General features: G+C 39.9%; 1 long non-coding RNA gene across 1 annotated transcript; it reads right to left on the bottom strand.

The window, feature by feature from the left end:
- Positions 1-8,871: 8,871 nt before the first annotated feature.
- On the bottom strand, positions 8,872-9,844 carry LOC146717176 (uncharacterized). Its single transcript, XR_014921879.1, has 2 exons — positions 9,715-9,844; positions 8,872-9,120 (listed from the first exon to the last, which is right to left on the bottom strand). It is a non-coding gene; the product is annotated as an uncharacterized LOC146717176 (long non-coding RNA).
- Between the last annotated feature and the right edge of the window lie 10,458 nt (positions 9,845-20,302).

A 20,302-nucleotide genomic window follows, 5' to 3' on the forward strand; every position in this document is an offset into this window, starting at 1 on the left:
AGATTCAGAACTCTTTATTAATCCCTGAGGAAACCGTGTGGTTACAGTTGCTCCAAAAAACAATAAGACAGTATCAGACTGAACTAAATGAAATAATAGAAAGAAATACATAGTTACAAAATAAAAGAAATGGCTCTAATATATGCAAATAGCTCAATTATAAATATCCAGAATATTACGGAGATTACATAACTATGATTGACATTTTACTCTAACATTTTACTCATTTAACTCTCCTGTAAAACTTTGTTATTTTACTGTAGAGCATGTGCACAGCAGTGTGTACTGTGCATTATGTGGAGGAGCTGTACAGGAAGATGGCCACAGGCAGGAATGATTTCCTGTGTCGTTCAGTGATGCATTATGGGTAATCTCAGTCTCTTGCTGTGAAAATCCCGAGCATTGACTGACAGATGTTGAAAGACCCATCTCTCCCTCAGAGTCATCAGAAAACTTGATGGCAGATCTCTGTGCAGTGGCTGAAGTCTGTGGTGTAGAGGTGAACAGGAAAGCGGATAAGTCTTTCTTGAAGTGGGAAATCAGTGTCACGGGTCTGTAATCCTGAAGGTCGCTGGGATGTGGAATCTCTGCAGACATTTAGGATCATCATGAACAGTTTATGAAAGACCCCACAAAGCTCAATGGTATCAACACCAACACTGGTATCAGTATTGGATCAATACTAGCAATATATAGAAATTTAATTTTTGTTTTGGCTTATTTTCTATTGATTTACTTGGTGCCATATCGATAGTATCAATTGAGCAAGGGTTGGTATCATCAACCCAACAAATGATGATGGAGAGTTTCGTTTGTGTTATTTTTAGTTAAAAGGACTGCCCACATGTAATGTTATCAACATCATTTATGTTTTATAAAAACAGGAGAGGGGCATGTGCCCTCTGTTCCTCTACATCAGTGAATGCAGTTATTATATTTAAAACATTTACCCACTGATTTAAATTACCCTGGTTACAGGGAGGTCCCACTGGAATAAAAGACGTGACTAAAATAATCCTTATTATTTCAGACAGCAGCATATCTGCTGTCTGAAATAAGCCATTTTAATTCTGCTAAATAAATAGCATTCCTTCTGTCTGGCCAGTAGGTGTGCTCACAGTAAGAGTTGTATGCCTCGGATGACCATGTTAGAATTAGGAATTATTCGTACATACACTGACCTCGATACCTGAAACTCAGGCCACTATGACTAACATTATTTTGTGTGTGTGTTTGATTTTCTAAAGGTACCAATACATTTGGCCACATCTCTGTCTCTCTGCTGGCAAAATGGAGAACCTGGCAAACTCGCTGTGACAACAAGACACTGGGAATCTGTGCACAGTGACTGTGCCCAGCTGTTACCACCAAAATGTATTTCCAGTGCATATCTCCTGAACCACAAATTGCTGTAGAGGGGTGGGTTGGCATGTTTGCGAACACTAGGCAGCTGTTTTCATCCTGTTGCAGTCACTGTGTTACATTCGAGTAGCCACATTCAAGCAGCAGCATATTGCCACTAAACATAAGACCTGCAGAATAAGAAAAACTATGAAGAACGTGTGCCACAGGTGTCTTGGAACAAAAGGTTGTGTCCCTACTTCAGCACATCTTTCTTTGCCTTCCTGCAGATTTAAGACCTGAACAACCCTCTCGAGAATGAACAGACTACAGCCATCGCAGAGATTCACAAGTGAAGTATCTGCAGATCAGTTTTCTCCTTTTCTTCCGAGCCTCTTTTAAGACCCATGTGCTAAGATTTAAATCTTATCTTTTCACCTTGTAATTGCCACCGACCCCCTCCTGCTCACGTAAAGTGCCAAACACATGATTGACTTGCTGTCTTCTGTGTCACCTGGGTGAAATAAACTTAATCTAAGTTGGCAATGTAAATGTAGCGTGTCACACAGGAGACCGGGGGAGATGGTGAGATGGAAAGAGCTTATTTGAGCTGACAGGCACTCGTGTCATATACTTTTTTCATCAAGTGAACGATCATCTTCCAACCCTGCTCTCCGTCTGTCTGTCTCTCTCTCTCGTACAGGCACACACGGTCAGCTGTGTTATTGCCTAAGTCCTTATGGTTTAAAGCCCCAACCAACATCAATATCCATGTAAGTCTCCATAAGCCTGCGGTAATGAAAGAACAACATAGATATGGAACATCTCTCAAGATTCCTGTGATATGATGTGGCATAGACAACCGAGAGAGAGAAAAAAAACAAAACACAAACGGACAAATTTAGTCATTAATGTTCAAATCAGCAGTTTGCAATATAATGGCAATGCAGTTAAGGTCATAGAGTACCTATAGTTTTATTTACCATCACATACCTGCTGATCATTTTTAATTGCCAGACATAAGACTGAGAACATCTGTCTTTCTTATTCAATAAAGGCACAAACATGGAAAATTCTGTTGGATTTCTTCTTCTCTTAAAAATATTTTTCCAGGTGATTGTTTTTTTGTTGTATAATTTGTGTATTATTCATTATGTTCTCTTAACTGTTTATCCAGTTTAAGGTGGGAAGAATGGAGCCTATTCCAGGTGATGTAGGCAAAGAAGTGGACTACACCTGGACTACACCCTGGACATGTGTTTTATCATTTTGCATTGTTCATGACTGTTTTTTTTCCCTTTCACACAGATGTACAGCACTGTGCTCTCTTTTGGTGACGTTAACATTGTGACCAATACGATACAGTTGTCACGGGAGGCTGGTGTGAGAAGAGCAACATGAAAAATAATAATATGTTTTAAGTGTTTTATTTTATAACAGGCACGGGGAAGTTGGTTAGTACACAAGGGAAGGTTTTCTTGGTGGCTACACAAAGGTGGTTTTTCCTGACTGTGGGCAGAGGAAGAGGGAAAGGTGATTTGCAGAGGTAACTGGATGGATGATGTGAGGACTGAGATGAGGAGATCTTACTTGGTGGATGAGGTGAGACTGCTCCGGAGAGGTAGATGGCCAGGTGAGCTCCTGAGTCAGAAATAAGAGAACTGTTTCCAACCTTATCCTTTCAGTGATCCGCGGGAGAAGGTGGCAGGTGGAGAAGGCGAGAAGCGTTTGCCTGAAGAAGCGTGAAGTGATGGCACTCCCTGTTCGATTGCCTGAGAGAGGTCAAAGATTGGCTGTCAGATAATTCCCTAATTTTAAATGAGAAAAACTGAAGTTATGGTGTTCGATAGCCATATACCTCGAGACCAGCTTGTTGTCCTGCTGGGGCCCCTTGCTAACTCTCTCTCTCTGATTCTGTACGTAACCTGGGTGTCTATTTGGACAGCTCATTTATGCTCAATAAGCAAGTGTCATCTGTAGTTAAATATGGCTTCTTTCAAATGCGCCAGATTTCAAAAGCTAAGCATTATATACCACGCAGGGACCTGTAAAAACGTATCCATGCTTTTGTGACCTCCAGGTTAGACTATTGCAATTCTCTCTGCTGTGGTCTCCAAGCCTTCTCTCTTTGAAGGCTGCAACTCGTTCAGAATGCTGCGGCTCGCCTTCTTACTAGGAAAGCTGGGAAATTTGACCCTCTAACTCCGGCTCTTGTTGATCTACACTGGTTACCTATCAAATATCGCATTGAGTTTAAAATCTTGCTGCTCACTTGACCTCCTCAATCTGTACACTCCTTGTCGTGCATTAAGATCATCAGGTCAGTTACTCCTGGCCCAACCTAAGTTTAGACTGAAGACCAGAGGCGACCCTTTGCTTCAGCTGCACACAACCTTTGGAACAGCCTCCATGCTTCTATTCGTGCCTTGGACTCTATCCAATCCTTTAAATCAAGATTGAAATCATACTTATTTGACCTGGCTTTCCTGACCAGTTAATACCCTTTTTAAACTTTTTATTAAATTTATTATGTTATTATTAATTTTACTGCTGTTTTTATCTTCTTAGTAGATATTTTATATTCACGATCTGACCTTCCTTCTGTATTGAGGTTTGATGCTGTTACAGGAAAAATGATTCTATGTTTCTTTACCTTCTTTTAAATGTATAAAGATGCCTTTTGTCTGCCCTCTGCCTATGGTTAGATTAGTTTAGAATTATCTTTTTAGACTTTCCCAGCAAAGACATCTTGTTTCTGGGACACATTGTTTTAGATTGTTTTATCTTCCCTAGCTCTCTGCTGACGAGACTAGCACCATATATGGAGTTGTTTTATTTTATCTGTTTATTATTTGTTATCCTGTTCTCACTGTCTCTGTGCTCTGTGCCTATAAAAATTACCAAGCCACTGTGCATGGTGTGAGTTGTTCTTAGCAGCTCACCCGTGTACACGTTTGATAAAGAAAGTAACTTTGTCTCATTGTGTCTTTATTTCTCCTGGGTTTTTTACAGAGTTTTCCCCCAACAGATGCCTATTTTATTTAACTCTTCTGGTCTATTAGTGCCTCCATTCTGTCTGTGTTAATGCCCGATCTGTACCCTGTTATTGACTTATGTTGTTTCTCTGTATTACTGTGAACCACTTTGGTGTGCCTACGGGTTTTTAAATGTGCTAAATAAATAAAACTGTATCGTATTGTGATGGCTACGCAGAAACTAGCGTCCAGAATCCTGAGCTGATGAGGTATTATGGGAAACAATGCAACTAGAAGCACAGAGAACAACAGGTAAGTACAGGTCTTTAAACAACAAACATGAGGCTAGGTAGTCGGTTTCCATGTGGTTAGAGGACAAACTGGCGAAAGAGAGATGACGACGCAAATCTTAAATACCATCTGTTGATTAGTTGCGGATCAGAAACAGGTAGGTAGTGCAGGTGATGAGAAGTGGCGGATACCTTGCAATCAGCAAATATAATGCAGTTTGCAAAGATAAAATTAAAAAATGAAATAGTGTTTGTATGGCAGCCCCAACCATACTCATGTGAAACTTGACTCACATTTAAACAAAAACCAATCAGAGCAGCCCAGTGTTTCAAAAGCTGTCAAAAAGTGTGCTTGGGTCGAATCACTGCTCTGCTATCAGGCTTTGATTGACTGACACAACTGGCATTTATTCATGGGAAAATGTCAAGGATTATTAACTCAGGTTTAAGCTGTGATTGTGATTTTGTGCATGCTGCACAAGCCCATTTCAATCAACAAACTTTGCTGCATGCATGAATATATGGAGGGAAGGCGCAGAGCTGGGTCACTGACTGTCTGAGTAGAAGGGATTCATTTGTGTGAATAAGTGAGTTAATGAGTCCTTGAAATCCCCAGTAGCATTTATGTTGTGATTTCACAGGTTTTGACTTCCATCAGTATGAATCTGTAAGCTACCTGTGTTGCTATCTCTGTAGATTGGCCTGATAGTGTGGCACTCACCCATTGATTAGGTCTATTTCAGGTCTTATCAACACACATCGCTGCTGTGCCTTCATTGAGCGAATATTGTACTTGACAGTGTGTCTGAAAACATCATCATCAGCTTAGGTCAGCTGGATTAACAGAAATGCTTTGAAGTGACGAATGCTTTTGGCTTTTTATATGCATTTTCTTTTTTTTGTATCCAAGGCAGGTAAGGACTCGGCGAGACAATGCATGCATGTGTTAGTTATGCATGCAATGCAAGTCAATCATGGGTGTATTGTAGGAACAATTGTTGGCTGAGTGAAACACAGACACATCTATAGTCACTTTAACGAGTATTCAAATGCTTTCACGCGTCACACATCATTGCGGTTCTCATTATGGAGTATTTCTCATGGTTGTTTTCACTAAATTTCACCAGGTTTCCAGTGGGTTTTCTGAGAAAGCACAGCAGAACCTGATGAATTAATCTCATACATGCATTTTGGACTTACATTTCTTTTTTCGTAAGCTTTTCCGTTTGGTCTAGTAGTTGAGTTCTCGGTCAGCACCCTGACCAAGGTCCTTCTTGCTCTGTCGGTTTGGAAAGACATCCAATTCTTGAAAGGGTCTTAATGGGTCCAACTTTCTTCCATTTCACGAGTCTTTGTGTCAATGTGCTTCTGGGTAAACTCAAAGCTTTGGTAATAATTTTGCACCTTCACCCAGATCTATGTTTCATTATAATCAGAGGTTGAGAGAGATTCCAGTCACTGACCCCACTAACCTGCTTGTTGTTTCTCAGAGAGTTCCTTAAACTTCATTTCATGGTTTTTGACTTCACATGCTGTGAGAATTACTCATGCTGTTCCCGAGGCATGAAATGCTGCTATTTTGTCAGACGCCAGTGGGATCACAGACATGCAGACAGGGTGGCGTGTTGTATTGTGTCTCAGGACTCTTGGAAACCAAGCGATAACAGCCTGTTTTTAAATATATACAAAGTCTGCATTATGATGTTGGTGGTCTGGTGGTGAAGTAACCCAGCAAGCACAGCGAGGTTTATATCAGACCTGGCACCTTTGGGTATTGTACTCACTGGCTTAGGCATAAGGTTCAGGAAAGGTAATAGTCCCAGAATAAATCCTGCATGTTGAAAAGTGGTGCTGACACAGTCTATTTAAAGGTGACGTTGAGAGTTCCTTAACAAGTGTTCATATATAGTAGTTCGAGATTGCGTCCCTCTGCTGCCGTAATGCAGTGATATACCTTTGTGAGTATCCCATCTGAAATGTCTGACAGGTTTTCACAAAACACCCCGGGAATGAAAACCACCCCTTAAATTCTTCAAATGGGAGATTTTAGTTTTTTCCTTGTGAATAAATTTGGCAAAATGGGCTTTCATTCAGAATATTTTCATAACTAACTATATATCACCCAGATTTGTGCATGCACACAATTTCAGTGATTATAACTTCATCTGAATATGTATATAGACATTAACACAGACGTTGTCAACATGACCTTTATCAGAATTATGAGATATGGGGAATTCGTTAAGCACTGTTGAAGCTGACTTGTTCTCTGACTTAATCATACAAAAGAAATTGAGATACGGGTTTATCAGCATCAAATTATCAATTTTAATACTTATCAATCTGATATTTCACTGAGTTCACAATTCGTCATTCTCTTTGTCAGATAGAAATCCTGTCAGTTATACCATTTTTTTAAGTTTGTCAAAGGAATAACAGAATGTATTTGGAGAACAGAAATAAAGACTTTAGCCAATAAGCCCACAATAAGCGTGTGGGCTGGTGCACATGGACAGCTAATTTTGGCATGAGTACATAGACACAATATAAACAGACTTGTACCTTTATCTGTTCTTCAGCAGCCAAAGAAAGGTCGTGTTTTAAGCAGTGATAGTGGACAATAAAGACAGCCTGGAATAATTTAGTCTCTAAAAACACAAACTACACAATAAAGCTCAAGGACATTATTATTTATTAGTGTAAGACCACCCAACCTGTCATCTAACTGAGCTTAAACCACTCACTGTTCTTATTTGTCTTCTTCCTAATACATCAGCCAATTGATTGGATGATCATCGGCAACAAGACCAAGCAAAGACATGAAGAGAAGAAGAAACTAAAGTCAGCAGCCAATAGGCAGGAATTCTGAAGGACTGTATTTCTACTTCCCACCTTTGCTCTTGTTTCCTCTCCTTGTTTTGATTAAATTAGACAATTAGTACCCGTCTGCCTGCTGACTCCCTATCTGTGCTGTGTCTGTATACTGGGTCCTTAAACCAAACTATAGGGACATAAATTCTGGAAAGAGGAGAACAATGGAACTGGGGAGATTTGGGAGAAGTGGATCCAGATGTAGAAGCCAATGGTTTGTTAGACAGTAGGTGGCTGGAATTCAGATGTAAAGAATCCTAAAGGAAGAAAAAGCATCCTGTCTCTCCCCATCTTCCTCTGTTCACCATTCTAATTCACCAATCCCACAACCATCTGTCCATCCTTTACCCATCCTAGAAAGATGTGACTCTTCTCTCATATTTTGTACATTTTCTTCTCTGCCCTCTCTTTTGCTTTCTCCTGCAGAGCTGCATGTGCCTGACATCCAGTCACTGACCCCACTAACCTGCTTGTTGTTTCTCAGATGCTCATCTTTACTCTCCTCTCACCCCAAAAGATCAGGCCAGATAGCTGCCTGGTTCTGCTGGAAGATTTTATGTGTGGATCAAATGACCTAATAACAAACCTTCATTTATGGTAATTATAACCCCCCAAAAATGGGTAGGGTTGTCTGGGACACACTATAGCTCATCTCATCATGCAGGCAACCCCTATGCAGAAGGTTAGGAGCCTGGGTTTGAATAAAATTGAATTGAATTGAAAGGTGTCTCATTGATGGCCGTAGAATCTAACAGGAACACCAAAACTATGTAAAAGTTGCTGGATCATCCAGGTCTGAAACATGAAACAAGCCAGTGAGGAAGTGGCTTCAACCTGCATTCTTTCCAAAGGCAGGCAGTAGGAGAATCCCTTGGCTACAAATAAAGTCTAGTTGATGCATGCTCAGTAATTCAGGTAAAGACCAGAACGTTGGTTCAGTTCATCAGGACTTAGCATTTTCAGTGGGAGAAGTGTTTCATCACTCATCCAAATGATTTCTTCAGTCTCAGCTGACTGAAGCTTTCCCCAGCCTTATAAACAAAGCAGCTGCATAATGATCAAAACTACACAGCAAATCCAGCATGTCCAAATTAACACTGTTGGATTTGATTTCAACACTATTAAAGTGTCTATAGAGGTCCACACCAGAGAGTGTTAATTTAACTCTTTTTGGAGAGTTGGTACGTTAACTCTGATTTAGTGTTAAACACCAAATCTGTCTGGAGTTGATAATTTAACACTTGGTGTTAAGAGTTTATATATTAACTCTCAAAGAGGATTTTAGTTTAACTACGTAAGAGTTATCTTCTAATTCATTCTAAAAAGCGGGAATTTTACTGTTCTGAACTTCTAGAAATTTCTTTTGGAAATAAACATTTACTAAAAAGATGCAATGGTTTTTGAAAAACATTTATTCTGAACTGTGCACCACAATTTCAAAACATTTTCTGAAAGATGTAACAGTATACATGTTCTCACTTTCATTAGAATTTTGTTTATCAAAAGGTCTGACATGGTAAATGCAAATAACAGCATTCTCAACACTTATTTCTTCAATACAATATGCATGTCCTTCATTCATCCCTTTGTGGAACTTCAACGCACTTCTGCTCTCCCCCATATTCCATCTTCACAAGCATATCCTGTGCGGAGATTGAATAAAAATTAGTTGACACTAATTAATGGCACAAATAATCCAGTAAACAATTGCAGCACAGTAAAAAAAAAAAAAAAAGGAATCCTTTTTGAGCCATTACTTGTGTAAAGTATTTTCCCAAAAGACAAGGACACGGGCAACAGGTAATACTGAACTAAATGTAAAACCTCAACCTTTTTCATTTTTACCTAAACCGTGTGCACAAAACTCTGGAGGGATCTATGCTAACGTAGAATCCAGTCAGGACGTCTGCTACTGCTGTTTGCTCGTTTTTGTTTTTTTTTTTATGGGCGATCGTTTTCAGGCTTCAAGTAGCACCATTATACCAACATTTCACATTCTAGACATTGTTTTAGGTGTATTTGACCAAAGGTTTGACTGAAAATTCACATGCAAGCTTTTTTCCAAGGCTGTGGTATTTGCCCGCAAACAATACCTTTCAGCTAGCTAAAACAGAATATTATGCTATCACCGAGCAACATGGCTAATGCCTTTCACACAGCTTTGTCTCAACTCCAAAGAGCCACAGAAGTAAAAGCTCATAATAATAATTGAAACAATCTTTGAAAAAATGACTTACCAAGCATGGCAAACAACTCAAATATGTAGAGCAAAATGTTCTGAAAAGGCTTCACTTCAGCTTCGATTGGAGCCGTGCTGGGGGCGGAGTCTGTGAATTTACTCTATTGGTGTCATAGCCCCTGTCGGAGTTCAGAGTTAAGAGGTCAAGAGTTAATGTTTCCATTGTAACACCTCCAGATTTGACATAGAAACATTCATTTTTAACACTCGATTTTAACTACTATCATTTTACACCTCAGAGTTACATTAAAAGAATGTGACTCTGCTTAGAGTAAAATTAACTCTACTTTTGCAAGAAGACTATTAACACCAAAACATTTAACACTTTTGAATTTGCTGTGTAGCACCGCTGCATAGCAATGAGCCGTGAGGTCAGTTTCATGATCGCAGATATAATTGCCATGACCATTTATTCTCACAGAGAATTAGAGAATGGCTGCAATCACAGCATTGTAAGATGGTGAAAGATGTACTCTTAGGCCCCTCCACCATTCAGCGATGGTCATTTCATTTTTACATAAATGGCTTTGATGTTCCACCACTCAAACCAGTCGGCCCAGGATGGGCTTAACTACACCATATCTATTTATGCAAGGGATCCTGGGGACTGAACAATTTCTGGTTGTTACAGACGTCTGCAGAGATGCGGCTCAGCAATCACCTTCTTGACAAGTCTCGATTCCCAGTATTCAAGTGTCTCTGATCAAGAGAACACTGTGATATCCCATTAATTTCCACAATGATCATAAAACATGGTTTGGTTTAGAGTAAGCCAACTTTGTGACCTTATGACGAACCTTATTATTATATTTGATAGTGAGAAATACCCCTCTAAATCATTTAATTATTAAAAACAAGTACTGGCAATACGAATAAACACTGAATAATGAAAAACTAGATATCATATTATTTTGAATATTAATTGCAGAACTTTGTGGGTGCATGTATACCATGTCAACAAAGGTGGTATCAGTTCTAAAAACTTCGCACATTGTCAGGGCTTCTCCTTGCGACGCACAAACAGCTGTGCTTATCTTTGTCCTTGTGTGTTCGGCTGTGATTAAAAGGGCTCTTCAGTCTAAAACTCATTATATCCTCAAAAATTCGAGCCGCTGGGTTTTAGATTATTAGTGGTGATTTTCTCTCACTCCACATGTTTGCAAGAGTGCTTTTGTGCTAATGTTTGTGTGTGTGTGTGTGTGTGTGTGTGGACAGGGAGGAACAGATCTCAGTAGACGTTATTACACTGATAAACTGAGTGAGTATGTGTGTTCTTCATTATGTTTTCATCTGTGCCTACACTCATAAAGGTCCTTCAGCTGAAGTGAGCGGGTATTTTGCATTTATGAATGTGGCTGTATGCGTGGGTTGTGCTGAATTTATGCTGTCATTTATAACAGGATGCATTAAGTACAATGTGAAAACTCAGCTGCATTTGCATGGCAGACGTGCACGTGTTCCCATGTAAACTAGTGAGCATGTACGGTGCATTTGCATTTCTGTGTGCTTCTCTGCAGTTATTTCCGCATTTCCTGTAAAGTAAATTGTCAGTACCCAAAGAGAACAGACTGCTTGAGCAGATGTGCAGGAAACACCACCATTTCCATAATTACCTACAGAGAAAACATTCTCTGCAAAAATCTATTTAGTCCTCAAACGAATGTGCTCATAAAGTGACTGAGACAAACACAGTGAGCTGCAGGGCGAGGCTGTTCTTGAACCGAGTTAAATGGCAGCATGCTCCACTAAAAACTACTGTTTTAATCAATTTAATCTAAAGTAGTTCTAAAGTAACAATGTATGGGATTTTCATGTAATAAGAGCAGTTTTTCCATTTCATAACAATCTTACAAATGACCTAACATTTGTTCTTCTGAACTCCTTTGAGGCAGGGATTTGCATTTTTAGCCGAGTTTGGCCAGTTTAGACAAAATCCTCAAAATATAAAGTTTACTTTCTTCAACTGTAAAACTACTAAAACACTTACATGCTTTTACAACAACTGAGCATGTAAAAGTTGGTCAGAACTGAAGAGATTGGAATACCAGGAAGCAAGATTGCAGACATAGAGGACAGCTACAAGTACCTGAGAACCCAAAAGGCAAATGGGAACCATGAAGAGACCAGTAGGAAAGCTGAATCCACAAAATACCTGCAGCTAGTGGTGCAAGTCCTGAGGAGTCAGTTGAATTCTAAGAACAAGTTTTGGGAAATTCACACGTATGCCATGCTGGTTGTCAGATTCGCTGCTAGCTGGCCAAACGAGGAGAAGCCACAGACATCAAGACGAGGAAGCTCTTAAGCATGCATGGAGGGTTTCATCTCAAATGAGACTTTACACGAAGCAGAAGGAGGGAGGCCGAAGACTAGTCTGTGTCAGAACCAATAATTAGGATGAGACGATGAACATCCATGAGTACATCAGGAAGATGGCCACAACTGACCATGTGCTTAGTGAATAACTTGGCCAGCAGAAACAAGAAAAAGGAAGAGAAGCAAGAGGAGGAACCATCATTCAAAGACAGGTCCAGGCACGGCATGTACCACCGTCAGGCAGAAGTAGTGGGCGATATAGAGAAATTCTTCAAATGGCTGAACAAAGCTGGAATGACAGCACAGAGGCACTAATCATGGCAGCACAGGAACAAACTCTGAGCACAAGATCCAAAGAGGCTGGGGTCTATCACACCAGGCAAGACCCCAGGCTGTGTAAACATGCCCCTGAGACAATCCAGCACATAACAGCAGGGGGCAAGATGCTAGCAGGGAGGGCATACATGGAACGCCATAACCAAGTGGCTGGCATAGTTTACAGGAACATCTGTGCCGAGTATGGGCTGGAAGTCCTGAGGTCAAAATGGGAGACGCCCCCAAGGGTGGTCAAGAATGACAGAGCTAAGATCCTGTGGGACTTCCAGATACAGACGGACAAAATGGTGGTAGACAAACAGAAGAAGACGGCCATAGTGATAGATGTACATAGGAACATGATAAAATGCCAGGAGGTAAAATGACTAGTGTTAAAGTAGCCATACATAGTACACCATGCATGGCAGCAGGATATACACTCCTTGGTTTACTTGAAATAATTTTCTCAACGAAAATGTGACCTACAGCCCTGCAACAACAAAAAAGCATTCAGAAATTTACGTTTAAGAAGAAATCTCGTTCCAATATGAAAGAAAATATCTGAAGTGTTATGAGAAGCAGTGTCTACTGTAGATACCAATTTAATTAAATGTGATGACCGAAAGGTTTTATATTGTTAACTCAACCATTGTGTGACCAACTATTGAAATATTTCTTTTCATTGGACCTTGACAGAAGGCTTCCTGGTAAACTTGTCAAATGTAACTGCAAAGTGAATGTCTTTGTGTTGCTAAGGGAGAGACATTTGCTGTCCATAAATGAAATCCATTATGAACATGGGTGACTGGCAGTGGTTGCTTGTGCACCTATCAAAAAAACAAGACAAATGTATTTCCCTCAATTGCCAAAGCACTAATAACCTCTTCACTCTGAATCATAAAAAAGGAAGCAATTACATTGGGGGTTTTTTCACCTCTTATGTTGCGATTCTGTGGTTCAAGAATAATTTGTGCTTTCATTACCTGTTTTAAAGTCAGTGGAATAAACATCTAATATGACTTTAATATCATGGAATTTCATCCACTAAACACCTTCTCCTGGGTCTTTTCACACAGTAAGTTTGTCTTTGATGTATCCAGTTTAGAGATAATGCAATAAAATGAGGTACCAAAGTAATATGTCAGATACCGCTTTGCATTCTAAATGAACCTTTGACACCCTAAAATCAGCACACACCAGATATTCATGAAATTAATTATTATTTTAATTTTGCCATACCTGTATACCTTCACTTTTAGGGTTACGGTTAGGCAAGCTGGGATATACTAGGTGAAAAGTAACGCTGCATTAAAATATGAGATGATTGTATGAACATAAAAACACATTAAATAAATTAAATAACAAGAGTTCCAACAGAAATAACTTGGTCCATAACTGTTTTGAATTTGATTAATATACTAATTGTTACTGCTATGGTTACTACATGCAATTAGCTGATTGACTAAAATTAATGGGTAACTATTTTAAGAACGGATTTCAGAAGAGAACGCAACCAATTCCGCTGGTTTCAGCTTCAGTGTAAATGTGTTATGTTGGCGTTTCAATGGTAAACCAAAAGCCAAATATAGATGGGTGTGCTTGTTTAAAAGGTGTATTGATAAAATGTTATCTTTTGGCTCAGGACTTTTATTGCAGTAAGATTAAAAAATGTTTAATTAATAAATTATATTAAAACACTAAAAATTATGTTCAATGATCCAGTAGTGACAAACCTAATCGGTGCTAGAGCTTTTAATATCTAGTTTTAGTGCCACAGAGTGAAAGAATGCACCAAAAAGAACCATTGTCTTAATGTTATTATAATGTTATATATGCCAACTGGGTATAATAAATACCAGATTATCTCTATAAATCTAACTGGCTAATATCATACTGGTTTTGTGTCTGGGTAGCCTTTGTCGTTTGTTAGACTGGGCAAAAGCAGCCTTTGAGGTTAACAGCAGGCCCGCTGGTTCAGACTTATTCCCGTGAACAAAGCAACACAGAACAGTTCAACCAGTTTTACTTGCTAGCAAGGGGAGCCCGCCCGGCAGCACCTCTGCCCTCGGTGTCAAAACCCGCTCCAAAGAACCAGCACCCCCCTGCAGCCTTTTATTGTGTGACACACAGTTTACAGAAACACCTATTGTAAAACCCCCCAAGTTTTAAGTTTTATGGTGCGTCATAAAACTCAGGCACTGAGTGTGTGTGTATGCATGTGCGAGCATGTGTGTGTGTGTATGTGCACGTGAGTGTGTGTGGATGCGGGTGCATTTGTGTGACTTCCTACTGAGAAAGGGTCATCTCTCCTCACCCTGTATAGAGATTGAAAATGTGACGTCATTCAGGGGTAAAACCGCAAAGGATTCTGAGAACTCGTGGCAAGAGGTACTAGCGCACGCAGGCTTTCAATTGAAATCAGTTACACAGCGATAAAAAGAAACAAATAAATGGCAAGGAGCTGTTGTATTATTAACTGCAATAGCCGGTTGCATGTCAGCCACGGGAAGCCGACGGGTAAAGAGATCAGTTGTTATCGGATTACATCGTTGAAGAGAAATTGTTCGAGCCATGTTTCCGAAGTAACAAAGAGGCGACGGATGGCCTGGATTGCAGCCATTCAAAGACCAAATATAACGTCCTAGAACACTCCAGCTCACAGGTTAGTCTGCTCCAAGCATTTCCACAAAGGTCAGTCTTCTGTTGTAGTTAATGCGTCATTTTTCATAACATAATTGGTGATATAGGTTACAAGCAAGTCTGGTGCTGAACAGAAATTGTCGCGGTATGCTCCTTTGTTTATTGTGCATAAATAGTGAATTGTCCTGACACAATATTGCGTTTCGCTTCTGTTATTACCATGGTACATTGACAAAAACATGTAGTTTTATTCACAGGATAAAACAGTTTTTTTGTATCACTAATTGCCCAGTACGATTACAGCATACAATATTATTGTCACTGCTACATTTCTGTAACGCATACCAGAAATTATTTCCACTGCTAATTAATTACCGTTGAGCTCAAAGGTCCTATTAATAAACAGTTAACGAATGTGTATTTATGAAGACGATTTGTGAGACTGGTAAACTTATGATACGTACGATGGTCTTTCGTTCTACACGGTGCATTTCAAGGTCCTGTACCCATCTGTCGGTAAACTGTACCTGGGCTTGTTTCAGTGACCTAAAGTTACTAAACTTCATGAGTGTATGCACTCACTCCAAGAACCGTATAATTATAAATATGAGCGTGGTGAAAGTTGGGCAGCACGCTAACGTATTTTGTCCACTCTGTGTGCTCGTAAGGGTCTAACCCTTTCACTCCTTTAATTTTTTCCTCGTATCTTTTCTTTGACTTTTCATCAAGTCTGTCTTTGTACGGACCAGCATTGTTCTCCTTTGTTTTGTACATACCTTTTTTGGGGGGGGGGCAAAGAAAAAGCAAGAAGGTATTTGTGTCATGGTCCTGGGTCGGTGACCCAGCGCTTTAAGTTTATTATTATCATTTTCCAGTTTATTATGATGATTGTTGTTTGAGTTCTACGTGTTATAGTCGGTCTGCATCTGTATCTCTGTCTGTCTATGGTGTCACCCCGTCTGTTTGTGAATCTGTCTGTTTAGTTCAACGTCTTGTCTGGTTCCCTGTGTCTCAGTTTCCTGTTTTATTGTGAAGGTCTGTGTCATATGTCAATGTGTTCAGTTTTCCCTTTCTCCTGTTTTGTTAGCCTAATTTCTCCCAGCTGTGTCTCCCTTCTGTTGCCCATTTCCTAATTACTCCCCTGTGTATTTAAGCCCTGTGTTTTCCTGTGCTCCCTGTCGCGTCGTACCCTCAATTAGCTGTGTGTTCTGCGTCTATGTTTCTAGTGTTTAGTCTCCTGCCCCAGTTTAGTATTTCTTTTCCAGTGTTTCAGTCCTTGGTTCCGCTGTTCTGACTTTTGGTGAGTTTAGTTTGTACGAGGTTTTTCCCAGCAATAAAGCTGCACTTTAAGTTTCACGTCCGTGTTCGAGTTCTGCATTTTGGGTCCACCACTCCTGCTTGCCTGCCACACAGCGATTCATGACAATTTGAACCGGAGAATGAACGTTTTGCGGTGCTGCAAATGCTTGCGTTTGATGCGGTACTTGGATTATTTTGCCACGAGTTCCCGGCATGCAATGCACGAAAGTCATGTGGTCTGTCAATCTCTATAACGCTTAGTTTCCTCTAACAGTTTACCATATACAAACACATGTGAGGAGATAAAGAGCAGGAAGTAAAACATCCTCACTAAATAAGAAAGCAGAACCTTCACATATGATGTGCCTACAGTTACACTATAGCCCCCCTCACCATTCAACAGGCTGGGGAAGACAATAGAAACAAAGAATGTCTTTGATCATGCAGTTTAAGGAAAGGCTTACAAATTTAAGTACAATAATGGCAACATTTAAAAATTTCAACCTAACATTAAGTAGTTCAGTTACCTCCCTGTACATGCAGTCCAGGCTATTTTACTGGAATCCACAGACCAGACCATCCACAGACAATACCACACATTCACCCCTCCATGAACAATTTTTCCTTTTTTGTTATCTACTAGTTAGCTTATAGTTAGGCTAGCTGTCAACGTCATCACTTCAGTCTCGGATTTTAAAACACAATTTCCTACTAAAGGTTTAGGGTTACTATGGATTAAGATAGTTAGGATCTCTGGCAAGCAAAACTCAATACACAGAAGTATTTGTGTCTGTCCCAGTATCCTTTCAGATGAGGAGCTGCCAAGGCAGTACTGCAAATCAGTAAATGTAAAATATTTGTCATGGTTCTGGGTCTTAGAAAACGTATGAGCACGAAAACACTGGATCAGTCATATTATGCATCTCTTGGGCCTGAAAACTACGTGAGGTCATTTAGTTTTTTTAAGGGTTTGCCCTCATCTCTGTCATGATCACAATGTCTTGTCTCCATGTTTACTTATCTCAATTTGTGTCCCTTGCTCTCGCTCCATTGTTTGCTCTCTTCCCAAGTTGCATGTCTTAGTCCTTAGATCCTAACAACTTTAACAACCTCTGTCCAATGTCTAATCTACCCTTCATCTCTAAAATACTTGAAAATGTAGTTGCAGCTCAACTTGATTCACACCTGGTTAATAACAACATCTATGAGGGATTTCAATCTAGTTTTTGCTCATGTCTAATTGGAGCTGACTATGGTCTTCTCAACATTCTCGTCCTTTTGGATCTGAGCTCAGCCTTCAGCACCATCTCTCACTCCGTCCTTCTAAGCAGACTTTCCTCTCTTCATATCTCTGACACACCCAGCTTGGTTTCAATCATATCTCCTTGACCGCTCCCAGTTTATTCAACTGAAATCATTCTGCTCTCATCTATTCCCGGTCACCTCTGGTGCACCCCAAGGTTCAGTCTTAGGCCCTCTTCTCTGCATAATATACATCCTCCCTCTAGGTACCATTTTCTGCAAATTTGATTTTGACTTTCACTGTTTTGCTGATGACACCCAGTTATATCTCTCCTGCCGGCCTGAGTCCTCCCTCCCTCCTTCTTCCCTTACTATCCAAATTAATATCCTGGTTTAGCTCTAATTTTCTCAAGCTCAATGAGAATAAAACTGAAATCCTCCTTATTGGCACGGAATCCAACCACTTCACTGGCTCCCAGTGAAATTCCGGATAATATACAAACTACTTCTGCTCACCTTCAAGGCCATTCATAACCTTGCTTCTGCTTAGCTGTCTGACCTGTTAAGCACTATCTCTTCTGCCCGCTCACTTTGATCTTCTTCTTCTATCCAGCTTGCTGTGCCTTCTTTCCGCCTCAGCACCATGGGAAGCAGAGCTTTTAGCTGCTCTGCTTCCAGGCTGTGGAGCTCTCTACCCCCAGATATAAGAAACACTGGTTCTCTCCCCCAGTTTGAATCTCAACTCAAAACGTATCTGTTCAAATCTTCATATTCACTGTGAACCCACTGTTTGTTCATTTTATCTTGTGCTTTTGTTTTTATTGTTCTTCATAGTGTCATTGTTCTATTATGTGTTTTATCCTATTAAATGGGAGACGGAGGCTAAAATCAACATATCAGAGGACAGTTGGCTAAATATATGTAGGACACAGATGGAAACTACTAGTTTGGGTTATTGGAGGGAATTCACGTGGAAAATTTTTATTAGGTTTTTTGTAACACCCAAAATAAAATACAAACAAAAAGGTCAACTTACAGATGGATACTGCTGGAGAAACTGTGGAGAAAACATGGCAGATCATATATTTTGGAAATGCCCAATAATCCAACCATACTGGAGTGAAGTGGTCGAATCAATTTACTTGGTGCTGCGTGGACAGTAGCAAAAACCTGATGACATGGGACCTGAAAAGAGGTGGAGGGGAGCTCCCCCAGACTGGGCAGATCTGAGGGTTTCCCTGTGCCATTATGTTATTGTCAGTGCGTATTATATTTGTTTGTTTGTTTTTGTTTTTTTGCTGTTTTTGTTTTTTTCATATGGATGACTGTCATAATTACAAAACTTTCAATAATAAAAAAAAATCCTATTGTAAAGTGTCCTTGGGTGTCTTGAAAGGTGCTTTATTAATAAAATTTATAATTATTATTATTTCGTCTGGGTCTCAGTATATTTCCTGCATTTCCTTGACAGTCCATTATCTTACCTGCACTGTGTTCAGTTTTGCTTCCCCTGTCTGGTTATGCCTGATATGTTTCCCATCCTTTCATTTTCTGGTGTCCTCTATCTTCCTCTGCTTGTTGTTGTGTCGTGCCCTCATGCTATGTGTTCCCAAGTTATCTGTGAGTTCTTTAGTCTCTCTGTTTTGGTTTCCACATTGCGTGAGTTTATGTTTTTTTGTGTCTTTGTTTTTTGTTGAGCTTTCAAGCTACAGCTTTGTTTCCAAGTTAGCAGCTCAAGAGACTTTCAGTGCTTTCTTATACGGGTGGGTTTTTATAATCGATTCATCGATTAAAATCAATTCTGGCTTGGATAACGTAAAATCGATTCATTAAAATCCTGAATCGATTTTTTAATATAAATTTATTTTGCCCGAAATGCCAGAATCTCTGGTGACATCTCACAAAATTTCAACAACCACCAAACAGTTAAGACAGTAAATGAGAGCAGGTACAGGGATTCTGCACATAGACTTAAACACACAGCCCAACCCGCGGATCAGAATCAGTTAGATGTCGCCTTTCTCACGGTTGGGGCTGAAAGCCGACAGCTGCTGATTCTGATCTGTCGGCGGGTCCGCGCTTTGTGTTTACGCCCTTTATGCACTGATTCTAAAGCTGTTAGTTTGATCTCTCTCCAAACAATATTGACCGAACCAGCAGCAAAAGAAGATCCAAACGCTTCACATAAACATTGTCATGAATTCACTCTGACTTTTACTGTTTTGCTTCCATCGCGATGCGCAGCTCTCTCTCTCTCTCTCTCTCCCTCTCTCTCCCCCCCCCTCTCTCTCCCTCTCTCTCTGTACTTCAAGAACAGTTTCCCTTTCTTCATTATTCGCTTGCTTGTTACGCACAAGTCTACTGTTGCTTACAGCGCTGTCGGCCGCTGTTTTTTTCCCTTTTACATTCTTCCGAAAAGAAAACCTCATTTCTGCTGTTCAATACTGAACAAATTTAAACTTTTTAAAATTATTCAAAATGCAAAATGCTTAGCCGTGTCTCTAATAAAACCGCTGTAACGTCAGAGGTAATGTTCATTAATTAATGGTTTTCTTTCGTTTTTGATGTACTGCAGAATATTTTTATAAAATCCCAGGCCAGGAAAATCACCTTCATGTTTTTCTGTGTTTTATCCTCAGCTACTTTGACACAAAGGCATCTGCTGTGACGCTCACACCTGTGATAGTCTTGTCAGCTTCCTTTTTATTGATACAAAAATATGTAAATGTACTGATCTGAATTATATTTCTGACTGTCAAAATTTCCCAGATTTAATT

The sequence above is a fragment of the Copadichromis virginalis genome, linkage group LG2 (assembly GCF_057382275.1).
Source record: "Copadichromis virginalis isolate Kocher_CV1m ecotype Utaka linkage group LG2, C_Virginalis_male_GT1.1, whole genome shotgun sequence".
NCBI classification, from domain to species: Eukaryota; Metazoa; Chordata; class Actinopteri; order Cichliformes; family Cichlidae; genus Copadichromis; species Copadichromis virginalis.